Source organism: Phocoena sinus, chromosome 10 (assembly GCF_008692025.1).
Source record: "Phocoena sinus isolate mPhoSin1 chromosome 10, mPhoSin1.pri, whole genome shotgun sequence".
NCBI classification, from domain to species: domain Eukaryota; kingdom Metazoa; phylum Chordata; class Mammalia; order Artiodactyla; family Phocoenidae; genus Phocoena; species Phocoena sinus.
Window position 1 is genome coordinate 96,042,582 of NC_045772.1, and position 8,259 is coordinate 96,050,840.

At 43.0% G+C, this 8,259-nt stretch overlaps 1 pseudogene; it reads right to left on the reverse strand.

The window, feature by feature from the left end:
* Nucleotides 1–421: 421 nt before the first annotated feature.
* Nucleotides 422–730, reverse strand: LOC116760178 (annotated as a pseudogene).
* Between the last annotated feature and the right edge of the window lie 7,529 nt (nucleotides 731–8,259).

Consider the following 8,259-nt stretch of genomic DNA (forward strand, 5'->3'; position numbering starts at 1 on the left):
CCAGCTGCTCCGCGGCATGTGGGATCCTCCCGGACCGGGGCACGAACCCGCGTCCCCTGCATCGGCAGGCGGACTCCCAACCACTGAGCCACCAGGGAAGCCCCACAGTTCTTTAAGTATATGAATTATTAACCTAAAAATAATATTGCATGTTTCCACATATTCATTTAACATTACTAAGAACAAAATGCCCTTTTTTCTCATAAACACAATTGTTTTTAAAGGTTCTAATGTGTCTTTGTTGATTAGAATTGTAGTTGTAATCCTCCCGTCATACATATAATATGCAGTAATAATCAAATATCTGATACTAAAATAACATACTGATAAATTCTAATACTGAACACAGAATAGTTCTATCTCTACTAACAATAAAAAGCAAAACCACTTAGTTTATCTTGGAAAATTTAAATTCTGTCCATTATTTTACAAGTTAGGAATCTGAGTAATCCAACTATGAGATGCCTTTCTCATTGTAGAAGTTTGCTCTGTCGATGCGCGTTTGTTTTGGGATTCCCTCTTTTTCCAACCATCCCTGCATATGACGCACTTTGGAGATGCAACCTTGAAATTGCCCTCATACTGTGCCCTGGTCAGTATTCTGGATCCAGCCTCCAAATTCCAGCTTTTGCCCCTCAGCCTGAGTATATTTGCGGAAAAACACCCCGTGTGCCTTCCCCCCAGTTTCATAACCCACTGATATCAAGGTGTCCCCTTCTCCCAGGCTCATGCTCAAACCCTCCTCGCCCTCCTCTCACGTGGCCGGAACTACCCAGGCGACCACCACGCCAACGGTTCCCCCAGCCGAGTAACCGACGCGCCGGAAGCCTAGACAATTCTTGAAAAAAATTTTAACATCCTCCCCCTCCCTGCCCCACCCTCAATCCCACTTTGGCATAAGCAAGATATACCTTATTATGCTAGAATTATTTACAGCCTAGTAATAATTTTCTCATGGTACTTTTATTATTGCAAATACAGCTGCCTCTCATTCCTCCTCTTATTTCTAAACTATGGCCATAATGATACTGAAGGGCTAGTATGATATACTCTCTTGTAAACTATCTGGCCTAGGAGATCCTGGAAAATCATAAAAAGATGGGATCACTTTGGATGAACAGAAGTTACCTGTTACTGAATCTTGACCCATAGCCCTTGCAGCTCTGCAGTGGGGACAGTTATAATACTGATGGGAAGTCCTTATTCTGGTCCCTCAATTTCAAAGCACAATTTTTAGACAGCGTTAGAGCTTTGCTGAAACGTAGCTGTAAGAAAAAGTCTGGACTAGGAGAGAAAAAAAGAGGTCCATTTGTGCTGGGAAGCAAGGGAATTCCATAATTTACAGTATAGATGGCATCTCTCAACACTCTCAAATAGTTCTTCCTACCCTGGAATTGCAGATTGTAGGTTAAACACCTTAATTTTCATTCACTGGATGTAGAGGATACCTTTTCTCCAATTCCATCTATCTTTTCAATTTTTCTAGGAAGGTAGGTTGAGGGGAAATCTACTTTCAAATTTTAAATGCCTCAGGGTGTTAAGGAGAAAATGGTAGCATTTTCACAGATAGGTAGCTTCCTAGGTAGATCTGTGGGAGCAGATTTATCTTTCAATTTATGGCTGGAAAAACCCAGGTGGTGAGTGTGAAACATTTTTCCAGGATCATAAAATTGGCATATATACCTTTAAAAACATATTTTAAAGGTCTGGCATACTTTGTAAAAGTCTTCTCATTTTGGTTCGGTTCATAACCTGCTATGTATCAGACACTGCTAGACACTGGATATGCAACGATGAATAAAATACACTCCATATCCAAGCAGTTTTCTGTAATGTGATTAATGCCCTTCCTTCAGACAAATTTTTACAGTTTCCTTCACCTCCACGCAGCCTCTCCAATTATTTTGTGAATGGTTTCTTTAGGAACCCACCTGCTAGGATACTGTGATCCAGGGTCAGTCCTTAACTTTCTGTATGAGAACCTCGGTTTCCCCATCCTTCCCTAAAGGCAAGGCTAAACCCCACGCTTTTCCTTTCTTCTGTCTCTTTCATCCTTTTAGTATAAGTAAATGGGAAGTCTGGGACCAAAGGCTCATATGAATTTAATTATCACGTGTATTTTAGAAAACCACGGTAGCCGCTAACTTCGCTGAGTAAACAGGAAACTATCGATCCCACGCAGGAAATGGCCTTGTTTGAGGACAACGAAGATTTCGCGGATTTCCCTTTCTCCTTCAGTTCTCTTCTAAACTCATCTCGAGGATTTCAATCCATTTGGTCCTTCACTACAATAGCAGACTCCGTCTCACTCTTCCCAATTCCACCGTAGACATCGTCCCTGAGAGAATGGTCAATTGGCCCTTCCCTTTCGTGGACATCTTTACGCCTTGTTTTACATCACGGCAAATCCCAACCAATCAGCAGTTGGGGTGGGAGGTACTAAAATAATCTTCACTTCCTTCCCAAACATCCGCCTCTCGCTTGCGTCATCCTGATAGATTACATACGTAGCCAGTCAACAAGCAACCTTGGGCCCGGCCTACCTTAAACCCAATCAATTAAAATGAAGACGGGGAATTGGGCGGAGAATGGAAAACTTGCCCCCTCTTTTGGAAATGGTTTGAAAAGGTGCGTCCGGATCTCTTGAACTTAACAATTTTCGACCAACGATCATTGCATACTGCGTGTCTCAAACGCCCCAGTTCTGTTCCCCTTCGACCTCACCCCAAGATGAGCCCCACCCCTCATATCCCTCCCCCCGCTCGCCCCCCATTTCAGTAGAACACATTCCCATCATGAATCATCAGGAAAGGATCCAAACCCCAAAGGCCCGTGCTTTACACGTTCCTCCCCGCGCCGGTAGAGTAGGGGGAAGGGGAGACCCTGCAGACCCCGGCGCCAATCTTTCCATTCAGTGTGTCTCTCCTCCCTTCCCCACGTTCCCGGGTCGGAGCTGACACGGGAGTGGGAGGAGCCGAGGGCCTGCTCAGCTTGGGGAGAGGCTAACGCTTCTTAAGGTGGCGCAGAGCTGTTAGGTGGCTGGGCCTCTAAACAACTGGGATGTGACGTCCTCCCGCCTCCCAACTTCGCTTCCCACGCAGTTTCTCGTCTCTGGTCCCCTAACCTTAGTCCTAGTCTTATTTTTAGAAAGAATAAACAGGTTAGGTAGGTAAACTAATGAAACTTACAATAATAAAGTTATGTAAAAGAAATACAAACCACGGAGAGAACTTTTCCTTTACGATGTAATCTCTTCTTCTGTGTTCTAGTCTTTTCTTCCGAGATTGCCTTTTAAAGTAGCCGCTAGAATTTTTCTGATGCGCAAATGTGGGCTCAGATTTTGTCTGATAAATATTTTTAAGGGAATCATTTGTATGTTTGTTTATTCTCTCCCCACTAGATCTGACGACAGCCTCTAAGGGAAGAAAGAACCCTTTGCTTAGAGGTTGCGGGTTACCTCCTAGTCCTTTTACCGAGGGTTCCCTGGAAGCTGGAAAAGCAGAGGTGGTATATCGGGCCGCCTTGCAGTCTTGCCTCTAGTTCAGTCTTCTCAGTTGTAAAATGGGGATACTTTCTAGGTTTAGTGTTAGTACTAAAAGACTTCGTGTAAATGAAAACACACTGTGATCTGAAAGGTGTAAAACAAACATTAGATAATATAAATATAAAGCATGTAATAAACAATTACAGAGTCCTTACTATGTTCCAGTGCTTTTAAACAGTATTTTTTAAAAACTATTTTGTAAAGTTTCAATCATATGCGAAAGTAGAGAGAATAGTATTAAAAAAAGACAAATGAAAAAAACCCACGTTGTAATAAGCAACACTTGGCTAGTCATTTATTACCTATACCTCTCTTCCTCATCACTTGGTTATTTTGAAGCAAATTTCAGGCTTTTCATGACTAAATACTTTAGTATGCGTCATGAAAAGATAAATATCTTTAAATAATAATAACACAATTCTATTAGCATATCTAAAATATAACAGTAATTCTTTTATATCACCGAAGTCAGGATTGAAATTTCACCAATTGCTTGATGTTTCTTCCAGTTGCTTTGTTCAAATCAGGATCCCCCCAAATGTCCATATATTGTATTTGACAGATATGTCTCTTGATCCATATAGATTGCATTTGGTTGCCTTGTCTTTTAAGCCTCTTTCAATTTCTAGGTTACTCTTCCTTCGTGCACTTATGTAAGTGCATTCCATGCATGAAATCACACAGTCCCTCCCCAACACTATGATGTAAGTAATATTATTATCCCCATTTTACTGATGAGGAAACTGACTACCAGATCAGTTAAATGACTTAAGTTCTCAATTATTGAGTGTCAAAGCTGGGATTTGAATACACAAATTTTATCCACTATACCATGTTTCATATAACACACAGGTCTTTCATAAGTGCTTCCAAAATATGTACTGTGGCATATTGGTCACCAATAGTATGAAGAAGCATTTCGCTCAAGGTAGACTAGCACTCATGAAGAATTATATAATATGTTCTATTATTGAGAAGGGTGAATCTTGCACATCTTTATTCCTTGCATGTTTCAGTGACTATATTTTTATTCTGCTCCATATCACCCTCCTTAATAGAAAGTAAATGGAAAGTGAATGCAAGTGCTTCTCCCTGTCTCAGGGCAAAAGCAAAACAAAACTAGCTTATTGGTTTCTGTTTTTGATTTAAAAAAATCTCATAAGCAAACAACCATACAAACGCTAATTATAGATATAGTAGAAAATGAGGTAAATTATAATAATCTTTAAGTTTACATCTTTGGTATATATCCATCTATGTGTGTATGTACATATGCAAATATATACATACACATACATATATATTTTAAAAAGCAACTATATAATCATATTATACAATTTTTTTTCTTTTTTTTTTATAAGCCTGTTGAACACGAGGTTTATTTTAACTATGAGTCCACTATGTGCTATACTGACAGTAGATACAGGGCCAGAATAAGGTTGTAAATATTCATACACGTGTAAAAAAACTACAACTTACACATACTTTATTTACTTGATTGAAAGCCTTGTGGTACATAAAATGCTTTCTATAGTTGATTTCAGCTTTGTTCCCACCGAAGTGAGTTGTATCTGGGTTTTCTGTGCTCAAGACTGCTCAATCGCTGCTGCTGCCGCTGTTGGTTTGTTTTCTTTCAGGATCAAGCTGGGTACTTTCATATAAAATCTTGTTTTTAATTCCTTCTCTGTCAAGTCTTTCCTGGATTCTTAGCTTTGCATAATTATACCTGCAGTGGAACCAGCAACCTAGTCACCAAGATAAATCCTCACACTCCAGCGTCACATGATCTTCTAATTCTACCTTCCCCTTCCCGGGCTCCCTGTGATCCGGCGCATCCGCCAAGGGGACAGTCTCCCTACAGACTTTTTTAACATGATTTTCTCATGAAAATATTTAGATTTAGAAAAATATTTAGAAAAATATTTCTCACGGGAATATATTTAGATACATGAAAAAAAATTCGTTCTTTAAAATAATACGTGACTATAGCAAATATCTAAATGGTAAAGAAGACATAAAAAGAAAAACATTTCCTCTCTAATTCTACTTCCCAGAGTTAAATAAAATTACTCACTTAAAAGCTAAGTAGTATCCTATTATGTAACTGTACCATAGCATATTTAACAGTTACCTTATTATGGATATTTATCTGATTTGCTACAGTTATAAATAATGCTGCAGCAAATGTCTTGTACATGTCAAGGAAGTTCTTGAGCTTTTTATTTTTCTCAATTTCCAGGAAAAGAAAGTCTAATCCTTCCCTAACTTTCCCATTTTTAGTACTTTGACCTCTCTACCCCTGCTCCTCAAATTTCATATACATAACAAATGTCAAAAAAGGGTTGGAAAAAGAAACATAACAAAACATGTAACACATAGCAAGAAACATTTGATGCCAAATTATCTGTGTATGGGAGAATGAGTTAATGTTTCAAAGAGGAAGGGAAAATACAGTTTTAATCCTGGATATTGCAAGGGTGGAAAGAAAGAAAAGGCTCAGTTGGAATTTACTGCCTTTAATTACATTTAAAGGAATGACTTTTAATTCTGACAGCTCAGGAAAATGGAATATAAGTTAAGAGTCATTTGGATTTTGGATATGTTAATTTAAGTCCTGACTTTGCTTCTTACTAATGATCTGTACTCAGAAATAGTCAATGCCTCTGAGTCAGTTTTCTCATCTGTAAAATAGGTTTAATAATAGTGCCTTATGGGATTGGGAAAAATTAAATGTGATAATGCATGCATAGCTGAATTCCTAGCACATTGTAAATATAATGTAATTTATATATATATATAGTATTATATATTTAGCTAGAAGACAAAAAAACCCTTTAATATCTAAATGTGAAATGTAGTGATCAAGCTGTAATCCTGAGTATGCGTTCTTTTTTTTAGCAATTAAAATATTTCATGGATAATATTTTTGCTTTCTTATTACTTTATGTGACAGAAAGTAGAGTATTTTGAGAAAAGTTTAATAGGCCAGAGGCTGGAATATATAAGAATTTGCAGAGGAATAATATGATTCCAGGAGGAAAAATGGAAAAAAATGGAAAAAAAAACGCCTCATGGCGTTTTTTGTCTTTGGGTGAGGATTATTCTATGTGGGGCAGAGGATGTGAACATTCTATACTGTGACCTGGTTAAGATTTGTTATAGAATTGTCAAGTGAACTGAACAATATATATTTTTGAACAATATCCTTTATCCTTTGTATACTGTACAGTTTAAAAAGCATTTTCACACAAATGAGCTCATTTGATTCTTGCAGCAGCCTTATTGCGTGGGCAGGGCGAGCATCAGGATCTCATCTTCGCTAACCAAGATTCCATAGAACGAGGGCCTTGCACAAATTTATAAAGCTAGATCTTCTGATGTTTAGCCCAGAGTTTTCTCCGTTGCACGCTCGTTTTTCCCTTTCTACACTCAGTCATTCCACAAGCATTTACTGAACTCCGGGATGATATCAAGGTAACAGACTAACTTCGGCCCAACCCCATACCCCTTTCAAAGCTATCCCAGGGGAAAAAGAAGCCCATCAAAGACATTCCTGAGAAAACCGATGTTCATCTGCGTATAGAAGACAATGAAAAAAGGTCAGTGTGGCAGAATTAGCGTTGAACTGAAATTGACAGTTCCTGCGGCGCGAAACAGGGACTCTCCCGACAGACAGCAGGAGGGTGTCATCTCGGGTGGATGGCAAGCTGCACGGGGCCAAGTGGCGGGGTGGCGGCCGGAGGGCAGCGAGCGCGGTGTGCGTCCCCGGGGCCGCGGGAGGCGCGCGGCGTGTCCCCAGGGAGCGCGGGGCCGGTGGCGCGGCTCCTCCGGCGCAGCTCATCCCCGGCGGCGCGGCCCGCGGCTCGGCTCCTCCCGCTCCTCCTTAACCCGCGCGGGGAGGCGGCGGCGGCGGCGGCGGCCGGCCGGGCGGGCGGGGGCGGGGGAGGAGCGCCGAGCGCGGCGCGGAGGCCGGGGAGGAGCCGCGGCCTGCAGCGGAGCAGAGCGGAGCCCGAGCCCCGGCCGAGTCTTGACACCGTCCGTCCGCCTCCTGGTTCCCCGGGAGCCCGGACTGGCCGGAGCCCGAGCGGTGGAGGCGCGGGGAGCGCCACGCGCCGGCGGGAGCGGACGGGACGGGACCAGAGAAGAGGCGCGGCCGCCGCCGCAGTAGTGACGGGCGTCGGGAGCCGCGGCCTCCCGGCCCCAGCTGCCCAGGCCAGCTCCGGGAGAGCGGGGAGTACGAGAACCCCACCCTCGGGGGCGCCCCAGGAGCGGAGGCGGGAGCGGGGACGGGAGCCTCCTCTCCCCCGGCCGGAGAGATGACCCTTCGCGTTCGGGCGAGGGAAAGAAGAGACCTCTCTAGGGGACGAGTCTCTTCTTCCTAGAGGCGAGGAAGATCCCTGTACCGGCCCGGGGATGGAGCTCCCGAAGTAGAGGGGTTGATCCTTACCAAAGGCAGCGAGTGAGACCGCCCCGGCGAGCCTCCACTCCTCCAAACCCACTCTCCTCGGCTCTGGACTTTTGAGGCATAAAGGAAGGGGGATATGCCTATGGAGTAGACACCCTCCATCCCACCCACAGGGGAGAGGACTCCTTTTACACTCAGCGGCAGAGGACACTCCAGGGAGAGAAGAGGACTCAGCTCTCAGCCTTTCAGGAGAGGGGAAGAACTCCCCCCCAACTTCCTTGTACCTAGACGGTGGAACAGGGCAGAGGCC